The sequence below is a fragment of the Odocoileus virginianus genome, chromosome 15 (genome assembly GCF_023699985.2).
Source record: "Odocoileus virginianus isolate 20LAN1187 ecotype Illinois chromosome 15, Ovbor_1.2, whole genome shotgun sequence".
In the NCBI taxonomy this organism is placed as follows: Eukaryota; Metazoa; Chordata; class Mammalia; order Artiodactyla; family Cervidae; genus Odocoileus; species Odocoileus virginianus.
In genome coordinates, this window is record NC_069688.1 from 18,872,036 (window position 1) to 18,886,022 (window position 13,987).

The 13,987-nt window shown below is 41.6% G+C and overlaps 1 protein-coding gene across 5 annotated transcripts in view; it reads right to left on the reverse strand.

Moving 5' to 3' along the window:
- ST18 (ST18 C2H2C-type zinc finger transcription factor) overlaps window positions 1-7,097 on the reverse strand; it is a 90,262-nt gene extending 83,165 nt beyond the window's left edge. For all 5 annotated transcript variants that reach the window (XR_011491448.1, XM_070477100.1, XM_070477099.1 and 2 more), the window contains exon 1: window positions 7,008-7,097. The gene's annotated coding sequence lies outside the window, so the exon portion shown is untranslated. The remainder of the gene's footprint in view (window positions 1-7,007) is intronic.
- Window positions 7,098-13,987: the final 6,890 nt, after the last annotated feature.

A 13,987-nucleotide genomic window follows, 5' to 3' on the forward strand; every position in this document is an offset into this window, starting at 1 on the left:
AGGCCACCAGAAGTTCTGAAGGTCATTATGAAGAGCAGAGGAGTTTCCCCGCTCCCGAACAGCATCTGACTCTGTGGAGACAGAACTGTGACTGTTCTCACAGCCCGCAAGTTCTGGAACACTTCTATAGATGCTGATACCAGGGGGAGTGGGCAAGAGAGCAGATGTTCTTGTCTACAAGTGCTAACTGGTGACTCAGACACTTTGGGCATCATGAAGATGGAAGGAAGAATGGTCTGATTAACAGTGGTTGTGAAAGAGACCAAACCTTAAATACCAAACCAAAATGTTCCAGACTAAGTTATTCAACCAGATTCGCTTGCATTTCTAGACCCTTTTGGATACAGGCCTCTTTCTAAAGAACCTGCCTACCAACGCAGGAGACACAAGAGATGCGGGTTCTACCCCTAGGTTGGGAAGACTCCCGGAGGAGGGAACGGCTAACTCATTCCAGTATTTCTTGCCTGGAAAATCCTATGCATAGAGGAGACTGGCAGGCTACAGCCCATAGGAGTTGGACACAACTGAGCACACATGCTTTGGACCCAGGCCTGTTTCTAAGTTAGGAAAAAAAAAAATTCCCAGTGTAAAAAACCAAAGTAACACAAAACCTCGAAATGCCCCTATCGTAAAATACCACTGGAATTGTTGATGACATTTACTCTGGTAATTCCAGAATAGAGGTGAGTCATAATCATCCACATCTATAAGGAGAGAGAACTTTGAGTGTTGTTTCTGTCAGCATCAAATTCCCTAAAATATCATTACTAATGATCTTAAGTATAACCAAGTGAATTATCAAAAGGGTGCCAAGCTTTAAAAAGTCTGCTGTTTTTGTCCACATGGAGATAGATTCTGACCTGACTGCCTCCAACCATTTCACAAGGATCTTTTAAGCATCTCCGTTTAATTCACGTTTGCACTTTATCAGAAGGAATTCTGAAACAAAGTTGTTTTGCTTGTTGAAAATCAGAGGCAGGCAGAGGTGCTCTCCACGGCTACCATCCTTAAACCCTGACACAGGCGGGGATGCGATGTGCCTGCAATGAGGATGGGAGACGCATCTCTGCTCTCCGAGGCTGAGTTGTGATGGAAAGCGCTGACCTGCCATAGACTTATAATAGGGGAGCAGGTGTGGCAATGATGGACTTTAATTTCCTTTAATAAACCTTTTATGTGCCACACTTTTACTGCCATTCGACGCTCTCCAAGGTCCTGCACATAATAGGTTCATTACTTTTGATTACTATAGTCTATTGAGACAAACAACTCCAGAACACACTATATATTATGTTCAGTTAAACCAATATAGACTATTTATCCATTGTGCATTTTTTCACCTGCAACACTACAGACAAAATTAACGACAGCCCTCGTAAGCTAAAACTATTAAAACCACCAGCACCCTTTTGTCATCATTTTATAATAAACACCACACCAATCACTGAACTGTTTTGCAAATTAGCCAACAAAAAGTGTCCGCTGCTTTTTCGAGCAGCCGTGGCTTTAGCCTACATAAAAACAGTCCATTGTTATGACTATTTTAAAACTACATGATATGAGAAGACAACAAGAAAACAGAGGTGTTTTTTTTTTCTCCTGTAGATGTTCCTTCTTTTAAAACCACGCAGATTTATGACAGATGTGACACTGTCTGGGATTAAAGTGGCTTGGTTTGCACAGGATGGTGAGCCCTGTGTTGTGAAATCCTCCTCTGTGAGTGTCCCTGCTGCATATAAAGTGGATCAACTCGTGCAAACCCCTCTCCCTGCGTGTTAATCGAGTCGTTTGATTATAACAAGAGAGATCAGCAACTTAAGGGTTAAAATGGTGAAAACCACCCATTTTGCTTCTGCTGCTCACTGGGGCAGGGTGGGGGTTGGGGGTGGGCAGTGAGAATCCCCTCAACATGAGTCTTAAGGTTATCCTGCACATAGGCGCTCTTAGCCTCCAACCACTCTGAACATCGCGCATTCAAACACAAGTGAAGGCTGGACTCCACCGATTTCTTTACGAAAACTGAAACACTGTGTGAAGAGGAGTGCCAGAGGCACGTATAAAAGTTTCAGAAACCTGCTTCAACGAAACCTTCTAACAGCTTCAAGACTGATGCTGTTTCGCAATCCAGCTGTCTGAGCCCTTGACAGGTCTGCCTTCACCCCGAGCAGCCGCCTCCCTGTCACAGTCCCGGGAAGCGAGGCATAAATATTCATGGGCCCTGGCTTGAGGGTGCCTGGAGTGCCAGGCTCAGGACGGCATTTTGTTATGCCATTGTCCTCTGGCTGGACAATAGCATCATACTGGAGCACATACATCCCATTCAAGCTTTGTAAGAACTGGTAACTCATCCACGAAGCTCAGCATTCACCGTAACATGTGGGCCAAGTGATGGGTGTGGGAGGGATCAAGGCTCCCACATACAATTCACCCATTTCAGCTCTCCCTCCTTGCACACCTGAAGGACAGTTCCTAAGTTCAGGGTTTAGCCACATCTTGCAGCAACTTGGGGATAAGGATATACGACATCTTGGGCCTTTCTTTTGGGGCAAGAAGTTTTAACATTCATGAGAAAACTTGATCTCCTGGGAGACCTCAGCTTGAAAATAAGCCTTTGTTCACAAAAACCTTACACCTGGGAGCAGAAACCTCTAAGCATTCTTCCTATGGATTATGTTCATGGACTTCAATAAACTGTTGATGGGTAGACTTAATTTTTGTAAAATGGAACCTTGGATTCAGTGGGCACCACATTTCAGGGATGGTTCCTTCACAGGAAGGAGGCCTTACCTCATTGCTGGTGCTCAGACATGAGGGGTGTGCATGGCAGAGGGGACCAGCTACCTGGTCAAGTTCTCCAGGTTATAGAAGCAGCCGCCACTGTAACCAACATGGGCTGCATCCTGAAAACTCCACTTCTTATGGAGAACATTATGTGGTTTTTTTTCTATTGGAAAAGGAGGCTTGATCAACTTTACTGCCTATGCCCCAAATGCTACGAACAAGCCTGCAACTGACTTTGTAAAACTTAATGAAGCATTTCTTTCCTCAAAACAGAGCTTTGATTTTCCAAAAAGCTGTCCTTCTCCCCATTTCTTAGGGCCTTTATCTACGTCCCATTGTTTATGGATGGGAATAAGACATTTTCTGAGACTCTTACCATGGGTTCCTCTTGGCTATAGCAATCAACTCAATCGAGATAAAACAGTAAAGGTAAATTTTGCCAGTCTTATTTTTCCTGAAACTACTGAGAAAAGTTTTATTAACCTATAGCTATGGATATGTTACATATAATATTTATGTTGAAAGGAAAAAAAGGGGTTGCTGCTTGTTATCTATTTCATAATGAAGTCATGAAAAAAAAATTTTAAGGAGCTTCTCCCCCAGTTCTCTGGGGAGAGGAATTAATACAAGGACAAATGGCAAGAGGGAAAGAAATTTATAAAATAAAGGAGGCAAATAAGCAAACTTCAAGGAAGGCTATGCCAACCAACAACAGAGATAAGCAGAGAGGCGGTGAAGAAGAAAGATGACTATGAAATACATTCTCACTACTTACTTGAAATTTGGAAAACTTTCATGTAACATCTTCATGGGATTTTCAAAGCTATGCGCAGATGGCCCTAGTGACATAAACTTGATCACCTTCTAGTGACATGAACTTGACCACCTTCTCCTTCTGGCACTTAGTTACATCAGGGGCTATCAGGGGATCTTCCTTCTGCATCACTCCACAGCCCCGACCAGGGCTTGGTGGGGCTCGGTTGTGTCCAACTCTTTGCAGCCTTATGGACTGACGCCTGCCAGTCTCCTGTGTCCGTGGGATTCTCCAGACAAGAATACTGGAGTGGGTTACCATGCCTGCCTCCAGAGGAGCTTCCTGACCCAGGAATCGAACCTGGGTCTCCTGCATTGCAGGCAGAGTCTTTACCATCTGAGCTACCAGGGACCCCTAGAGAGATTCAAGGAGCAGGACACCAGATTGCTAAACTCAGTTTTGCTTCCATCACACATGCAAATGACTGGTATGTGAGGAGATTTAGTTCCCTTTGATTTTATTTTTCACGTAAAACTCTATTTTGATCAGTGGTTAAACAAAATTATTTGTCCACAAAAACAACCTCCAAGTAAATATTTAATCACTTCTTAAGATTTGGGTAAAACAAATCTCTTGGTAATCTTTAAGCTTTATTTCTCCTGAATTCTATCCACTGACATCCTCGATATAGATTTATAAGTAGTCTCGAATTTCTTAATATTAGTAGAAAAGCCATGATGATAACATTTTGAGGACACTCTCAAAATCCTTATACAATTAATTGTTGTCTGAAAGTGAAAATAATCGTCTCCGACTCTTTTCGACCCCATGGACTACAGCCCCGCAGGCCCCTCTGTCCATGGGATTCTCCGGGCAAGAATGCTGGAGTGGGTTGCCGTTTCCTCCTCCAGGGGATCTTCCCAACCCAAGGATCAAATCAGGTCTTCTGTGTGGCAGGCAGATTTTTTACCATCTAAGCCACCAGGGAAGCCCTGTCTAGTTACATATAAATTCACTCCTGTAGCTACTTTTAATCTGAGAGGTCTTTCACATACATTTGACTTACAAGAAGTCCCACTTTAAAGAAGATTTCATAGTGTTCCTCTCCCGGGAGTTGTAAACTGACAAAGCAGTTCTGTCTGTTGTGTCACGTGATTCTTCCATTCCTGAGAAGCTCACAGTGATGGGAGACGACAAGAGGAAGTTAGTCCCGAGTCTGCCGAGAGGAGGTCCAGGGGTCCTCCCCACCAGCAGCCCCCCATCCTCAGCGGATGCTTCCTTTACAAAAGTCAGGTTTTTTTAATCACAAAAAGAAATTCAGGAAGTTGGAAAAGGCTAACCCCAGAAAATGGAACAGCTAAATGGTGTCTGTACCTTGGGACAAAACTTGGCCAGATCGAAGAACAAAGAACCCTACACTGAGTGCCCTTCCTTTTGATGATTCTGGCATCATTTTGTTTTCAACAGAGCTTTGAATCGACTGGAAATGGCAGCAAAAGATGCTTCCCTGTTGTACAAGGAAAAGATGGGGGAAATGACCAGCCCAGGTTGGGTGCATGAGACAAGTGCTCGGGCCTGGTGCACTGGGAAGGCCCAGAGGGATCGGGTGGAGAGGGAGGTGGGAGGGGGGACTGGGATGGGGAATACATGTAAATCCATGGCTAATTCATTTCGATGTATGACAAAAACTACTGTAATGATGTAAAGTAATTAGCCTCCAGCTAATAAAAATAAATGGATAAAAAATAAAAAATAAAAGCAAAAAAAAAATTATAAATAAAAATTAAAAAAAAAAAAAGATGGAGGAAATGAGCTATGATCCTAAAAGCACAGTTGACTCATTGAGAAGGAAACCAAGATTGAATGGTCAAGTATATTTTTCCTCTGTTCTCACCCTCCTTTTATTTTCCTGGTTCTCTTTTCATACATTTACTTATTTCTCAGGGAGAGTAATTCAGAAAATAAACGTAAGGACTTCCCTGGTGGTCCTGCGGTTAAGACTCCATGCCTCCAATGCTGTGGGCATGGGTTCAGCCCCTGGTCAGGAAAGTTCCATATGCCATGTGGTGCAGCCAAACATAATAATATTTTTTTAAATTTTTTTTTAAAAGAAAGTAAACTTAAAAACATCTAAAGGGATAAAATCAGGAAGTTTGACAGCATGCTTGATGCCATATTAGTAATTTTCTGAAACTTTTTTGAATCCTTTCTCCTAAACGAAATGAAAAATTTCCAAATCTTTTAGTTAGGGCACAGGATCCCTGATTTCAACTCTCTGTTCCTGTCCAGCTCTATCTGTACTGCTTTGGATTCTGCATAAAAAACTGAAGAACCAAACAATGGCATTCTGCACGTCGGTGATCCATCCCATGTCCCCTCACCCCTGATGGGGAAGCAGGTTCAGTCTTCTCAGACCAAGCACAGCTGTCTGGGGGGAACTCTTCCTGAAGCTGAGGGCATGCACACCCCCACAGAAGAGCTGCTTTTGAAAGGGAATTTCTAGAGTCAGATGGAAGAAACTTCGGGCCTGTGAAAGCTTGGGTGGCTTTAAGAGGAGGCTGATGTGTTTGGAGTCTCACTTTTGATTTCTGAGTTGCCGCTGCTCCTGTGTGCCGACTAACCCTCTAACTTTGCACAACTGGCAACGTGACCATGAACCAAAGCCATATGTCTGTGTCCTTTTGCCAAACGACTCCAGCAAATAGTTCTATCATTCCCTTAGGTGGACGCCGGGTGCCAAGGATTTCTATTAGTCTCTGTACCGTGGCCTCCGAGTCACAGTTTTGTGACCTAAGGGGGCAATCGCCAGCTTTGCGTTTTCATAGACTTAAAAATACTTTTAATATGCTCTGATTAAAGAGAACTCAGTGAAAGTAACACCCTGAAACCATCTGAAAAAAATTTTTTTCTTGCTGATATTTTGAGATGCATGTGTTGAAAAATGAATAAATGTTAGAAAACAAGCTTCTTCATAGAGGGGTAAGCCATTTTAAACAGATTTTTCCCAAGGATGTCCCAGTTCCTTACTTTTCAGTGTTTGTAGGAATAAACTGCAGAAATCAGCTACAATGCTTTTAAAAACATGCTTTAAAAAAATCTCACTTATTTACTCTTGATCCTTAAGTAAACTAATTTCTAATACAAATGAATTCAAATTGGAACTTTAAAACAATTTTAATCCTGAGTCTCTCTCTAAGGGCAAACATGTGCAAACAAATAACACATACTAATCAATATGCAAAAGGGCTTGTAGGCTCAGAGAACTTCACCTGTTTAATATTTCAAAACAGTAAAGTGATCATGCTTCTGACAAAAAAAATCACAACCCTAAACTGGGCATTAACAATATATTTTTGTGAAAGTAAATCAATAGAGATAAAGCAATGTCATGGGGGGGGAGTCTTTATAAACACTTCAATCAAATCCATTTTATTTCAACATATTCTGCTTTTTAATAAAAATGTTGCCTTACCTCTTTCTCCAGGTAACTTGTACGCTGACTCGGTGAGCCCCCCTCCGTCAGAATGAATGAACACCTGTGTTCACTTTAGTGAGAAATCTTGCAATTCATTCTATTAAGATAAAAAATAAAAGAAAGAAGGTATGTAAGGTAGGGCAAAAAAAACAGAAGAGCAAAAAATAACCAGTGATGTGAACAGTAAACAATTACCTATAATTCCGATGGACTATGCTATAAACAGAATGAAAATGTCATACTATTTAATAATATATCAATGGGGAAAAGATGTTTACCTTTATCCTGGCTGTCTGTGTTAGTTGCTCAGTCATGTCTGACTCTTTGAGACCCCATGGATTGTAGCCTACCAGGCTCCTCTGTCCATGGATTCTCTAGGCAAGAATACTGGAGTTGGTTGCCATTCCCTTCTCCAGGGGATCTTTCTGACCCGGGAAGCGAGCCCAGGTCCTCTGTATTGCAGGCAGATTCTTTACCCCCTTTACCTTTATTAAGGTAAGCCAAATCAATTTTTGTTTTTCTTACCAAACTAGATATATAGATAAGATATAGATTAAGAAGGGCATGGCAAACCACTCCAGTATTCTTGTCTGGAGAATCCCCATGGACAGAGGAGCCTGACAGGCTGCAGTCCATGGGGTCACGAAGACTTGGACACGACTGAGCGACTAAGTACACATATAGATACAGATAGATATAGATATAGATATAGATATAGATAAAATGTCTGCCCTTTACTAGGAAAATTGTATAATAGGGATTCTCAATGTCATTATTGTTGGTTTTATTTTTAACCACCAGAAGAAAAAGATCAGTCAAGGTTTGGCACGTGCTATCCTCAAGAAGTCACGAGAGACAAGATCCCAAAGGCATGTGGATTTAGGCTGCTCTTGAATGAGGTGTCCTGAAAGGGTACTAGCACTTTTAGCCAACATTTTATCCTGTTTTCCATGGGAACAATCTGCATGTGGCTTCCTTGCTTTCAGACATAACACACAGGCCTGCATCTCCTTTACCTGGTCCCAGGGATGGAACAGAATCTGTCTTCAGGCTGTTTGACCCTTAAAAGAAAACTCTGAAATTCAGTGTTAATACACTCAGCCTGGCAGTGAGTGGCTACTGACATGAACACTATATATATATATATACATATATATATATATATATATAGCAAGGGTGTGTTAATATAGGTACTTGCTATGGTTTGTCCATCCACGCTGGCATTCTGGAACTCAAGTCACCAACCTTCCTGGCAGATGATTTCTAGGGTCCGTGTTTACCCTTTGCAGTAGGTTGGTGCGTCCGGCTTTTTAACCATGGATTTCTGCGTTACTTGAAAGTTTTGACCAGACATTAAGCAGATGCTTCTTCAACTCAAATCAGCAACTGTAGATCCTGGTGAAAAATGGGGATAAAACCCTTAAGACAGAGCAGGTGTCTTAAGACACAGATGTCTCAAGACACAGGATGTCTCACACAGCAAAAGTCTCAAGACATAGGAGGGAAGGACTGAAAAGTCACATAGGACTCAGAAGTTCTTAGTTTGCTTGATTGCAACTAAGAAAAAGCAAAAACAAAACCCAGCTCTCTCTGCAGCCGTGTTTGGCTCATCCTCCCTCGGCCTCGGCCGGTCCACCTGCCTGTCCCCTTTGTTTGCCGCACTCTAACCTAAGACAAAAGATCTGGAAAACATTGGTGGGCAGAGCGCTTTTCTAAACCCTGAAAGTAATGGCTTTTTGTCTACACCCAATCGTAGTGTGTGTTTATTAGCAATACATTTTCCATTTATTTTCTCAAAGATTGCCAATAAAGAACTGAATCACAGAAGGGAGTAGCTCTAAACCCTCCGAGTTCCCTAATGTCAAACTCATTAGCATCCGAATAAGCACACAGCAGCACCTCATCTGCACAATCGTGATTTTTTACTACTTTTAATAGCGTTTCTCAGAGGGCTCATTTTCAACTTTCTTCAGTGGTTAGTTGGTTCTCAGGGGAAAAGGAGCTTCCTGACGCTCGCGGCTTCCCCGCAACAACCCGGCCGTTTGCTGTCAGATGCGTCAGCCCTCTGCCCTAACCCCATCTGCTGTCTCTCCCCTCCCCAGGGAGCAGAGCAAAGGCAGCACAGCTGAGATCCACGTGGAGCCCTGCACAGAGGATGCCGGCAAAATATAAGTTCAGAAATGCGATGTGACACAAAAGGCCTGGAAGCCCAAGTGCACGGGAACACGGGTGGGAAAGAGGAGCTGCAGAGGCTCGCTGTTGAAAGCATCCGTCGTTCACAGCTCCACCCACGGCCTTGTGGAAACACACTGGCTGATACAAGAGGAATCTCCCACTGCAATCGGTTCCCTGCACTCCCTGCAGGCGTCCTATTACTGTATCAGAGAGGTGCCCTTAAAAACCCATTTTCAATAGTTGCCATACTTTTCCTTAACTTTTTATCTTGTATTTGGGTATAGCTGATTAACAATGTTGTGACAGTTGCGGGTAGATAGCAAAGGGACTCAGTCATACATATACATGTATCCATTCTCCTCCGAACTCCCCTCCCATCCAGGCTACTACATAACATGGAGCAGAGTTCCCCGTGCTGTACAGTAGGACCTTGTTGGTTATCTGTTTTAAATACAGCAGGGCGTACATGTCCATCCCAAACTCCCTAACTATCCCTTCCCCTCATCCTTCCCCCTGGCAATGATAGGTTCTTTCTCTAAGTCTATGAGTCTGTTTTGTAAACAAGTTCATTTGTATCATTTCTTTTTAGATTCCACCTATAAGGGATGTCATACAATATTTTTCTCTCTCTGTCTGACTGACTTCACTCAGTTTGACAATCCCTAGATCCATCCATGATGCTACAAATGGCAATAATTGCCATACTTTTAATATCTTTGCTCTTCTTAAACCATGCTGTAAAACTTAAGGACTTACTAAAGTATTCTTAGGAGACAGACATTTTGGAAGACAATTAACCTAAAACTTGGAACCTTGACCAAGTTCCCCCAACTTGTAACTGAGCTAGTTCTCTGCCTACCAGGATGGACACTTTTCCATTGAAGTTCATCTTTTCATGAAACAGCAATCTTAGGAGGTGAAAATACAGACAAACCAAGGTGCTGGGAACCTAGTGGGCTGCACAGTCTCTCAGCATGTGCTGTAATTAAGACATGGCTTCACTTGTTAAATGGAGTCATCACAGAGGACTCCATTTGTGCGTTCTGCTTTATGCCAATAATCATGGATGGAGTGCTAAATTTACAGACGCTTCAAGGAGAAGTATTTGCTTCAGAAAAAGACAGTTCTTTTTTATTTTTTAGCAACTTTCAAATATGCACTACAGTATTACTGTTTTTTAATTGGTGCATAATCGCTTTACAATGTTGTATTAGTTTCTGCTATACAAGTAAGTGAATCAGCCATAAGTATCCCTTCTCTCTTGAGCTTCCCTCCTGCCCTCATCCCCACCCCTCCAGGTCATCACAGAGTATCCAGCTGAGCTCCCTATGCTATACTAGCTAATTTACAGATGGTAGTATGTATATGAAAGACAGTTATTTAAACCTATGATATGATGTAATGAATCTGAGATGTTACTTTTTAAAAGATATATCAGATTATATTTTATTGGTGGTGGTGGTGGTGAGGTGACCTAAAGTGATAAAGATGCAACTGTCAATTGTGTCCTTAAAGTAGAGAACCATAGATTTACTCATGATTCAAAAAAAAAATCCTATATTAAAAAAAATCCTCCGGACTAAACTCAAAGTGAAAACTTTGAGGAAAAGGCAAGGAAATTGAATATGAAGCATCATAGTGCTGGAAGCCCTGTGATACAACTACTGTGTTTGGAGTTTACTTACCAGTGGGACTGGTCCGATGCAAATGCCTGGCAGCCTCCTCTCAGAAGTTGGTTGTTAATTCAAACTCCAAACATGACCCTCAGGTCTAGTTTCCTGCCAAGTAAAATTTAACAGGAGAATTCAGCATGTTAACCTCAGCACTGGGCTACCCTGCTGGCTCAGAAGGTGAAGAATCCGCCTGTAATGCGGGAGACCCAGGTTTGATCCCTGGGTCGGGAAGATCCTCTGGAGAAGGGAATGGCAACCCACTCCGATTCTTGCCTGGAGAATTCCATGGACAGAGGAGTCTGGTGGGCTACGGTCCATGGGGTTGCAAAGAGATGGACATGACTGAGAGACTAACACACATATAACCTCAGCACTGTTGACTCTATCTCCCAACCTCCCAACACTTTTAACCTCTCAGTCACTAATTTTGGTATCTTCGCCAATTGTTCATTAGTTGGAGTGGTGAAAAGGGGGGATTTTTCTTGCTCTTTTTCATTAATGGGAAAGCAAGTTCTTTATAGTTCTAAGTGTCTAGTTTTATTTTATTTATTTTTTAAATGGAGTATAATTGCTTTAAAATGTGTTAGTTTCTGTGTACAATGAAGTGAATCAGCCATATGTACACATATATCCCCTCCCTCTTGGGCTTCCCTCCCAGCCCCCATCCCACCTCCCTAGGTTTATTTTTATATTAATCACCATGATAATTTAAGTGAGAGTCAAATTTCGTATAAATTTGCCTGGACAGACGATCAAATTCTTCAGCTTTCCACTTGCCATGTTTCACCATTAAATTTCTAATGAAAGTTTAAGCCTCTTATTTTGAAGTTTTTCATCAATGAGCTTTCCAATCATAGCAAGAGAGTATATATTTAGCAACTGATGTACAAAAATGGCGTTAGCCTACTGTCACATTATATTTATGCTGTCAAACATGACTTCCTTCTTCTTAGCCTTCCAGATTGATATAAGGAGGACTTGCTTCATAGACAAGAGCAAATGAAGAGAAGTAGTGGGTTACTTTTAAGTTGTTTTAGGCAAAGAAAAATACTGTTTATTGGCTATAAGCTCTACTTGTCACAGTAGGAGTAGAAAGAACTTCATTAAAACTGAAACGGCCCTCACTGCAAAATGGGGCAGTGGCATTGCTTCCTTTTAGGGGGAATGCCTTGGGTTTTAAATCACAGCATATTCAGCAAGACTAATTATTTGATATCAGCAACCAAACTGCTCTTCATGATACATTCTGAATGTTTTTTGCTTCCCCAGTGATCACTGAAGTTCAACTACAAACAAAACTTCTTATGCAGTAGAGTTTGTTATTTTATAAGAACAGAAACATGATTTGTCAATGTACAAAATTTCCATTGAAAGACTTAATTGATTTTTACTGGTTTTCCTGGCTTTTTGAGCTCTCTGCCCTGTGGAGTCTTTCAAGGAATCTGAAGTACAAAGAATGCTATGGCAACTCTGATCTTCTCTAGAAAATGAATTTTTCTTTTCTTTTTTTTTTTTTTTTGCTTTGCAAATTGCTGCAGTCATACAGCACATCAGAATAACTTCTGGTTTCCACTGTGATCAATATGAAGTCATTGTACTTGTACTAGCAGGCATTATATTATTCATATTTGTCCTTCTACCACCTGTAAAAATAAAGCACAAGCCCCTTCTTCTGAAACTCTGAGGCAATGCCAATAACTCGTGCGAGACCCATACTTCTCCCTGCAAGAGGTTTTAACTTCCACCTGATTTAAGTCACAAAATAGCCCTCAAAGATCCTTAAAGCCTTGCTGCAATTAACATAAATGCATTCAGATGCCATTCATGACTGATAATTCCAACACCTTGTGGGGAAAAAAAAAAGTTGCATGCTGTAAACATTATAAACATATTCAAATAAGCTTAACACAAGCTGCCATGCTTATTTCTGCCTAGATCATGGACCAGCGAAATGGTTAATGCAAATGGATTTATAATTTGCTTTGGGGGGCCAGTTTCTTCTCCTTATTTATTAGCCCAGCTGATGGGGTAGATTTGATGAGGCACTTCTGGAATAATTGAGTCATCACACAAAGAAGGCCGCTAGCATTCAGAGTGGTTTTATCAGCAGCAAGCAGGCCTGATTACTGACAATTACACTCTGATCCGGTGATGGAGGAGAAAGAGCCAACGAGTGGGAAATGTCCATGTTTCTATCCAGGAATAATTTCTACATTCATTTTACATGCTAAGTGTTTCCTATCTCTGCATAATAAACTGTAAACAGGAATCGATGGCACAATGTCCCTTAATATTTCCTGGTAATGAAGACACAAATGTACAGTGAGTGCTGATAAATATAGATGAAACATAAGCTATTCTCCTAGTCGGTATTGTTACCTTTAAAACAAATGCATTTTTCTGGTAAAAGCATAATCAGAGCTAATGCAAAAAAATGACAGAAGATTGAAACTGTCCTTGTAACTACATAGAAACTTTGGGAAAGTCCTGTTAATCACTGCTGCCTTAAAGGCTCACAGGCTGAAGGTGAGACAGTGGGAACCACATCACTCTGCTTCTCAACAGTCAATGGTGAAGGGCTCCTTGGGTTGCACACGGCGGAGGACAGAGCGACAGTAACCATCTCTAGCTCTCAGAGTGCATCTCAGCGAACTGGCATGAGGAGGATTTCGGCTTCTTCCATCAGGCCTTCCGACAGAATGGTGATCGGGAATAACTAAGTTAGACCTGAGATGGAGAGTAGGGCGGTGCTGTCTCCTGCATGGGTTTTTAACCACTTGTTTATGAAATGGTTCTTAACAAAACATTGTGAGCAAAAATTCATCTCATTAAACCAGCTTTCTCTCTGACTCAGATGCTAGTTGGGAATGCCCAGGGATATGGAATGTGTATAGTTCTTAGTGTGCTGCTATAGATTTTAGAGGGAAAACTTTCATTTTCTGTAATATCAAGTTTCTACTTTTAAACAAGCCAATCAGGTGCAAAGCCCTGCATAATGAACCTGCCTGGGTCTGTTTGCTGAATCTTTTCTCTAAAGCCCCTTTCTGGCTTCCAAAGAAATAAAAGTTATCTTCTGTTCTCCCATGGTAACTATGGAAACTCTGTTTTATTAAACTAACCACTTAACTT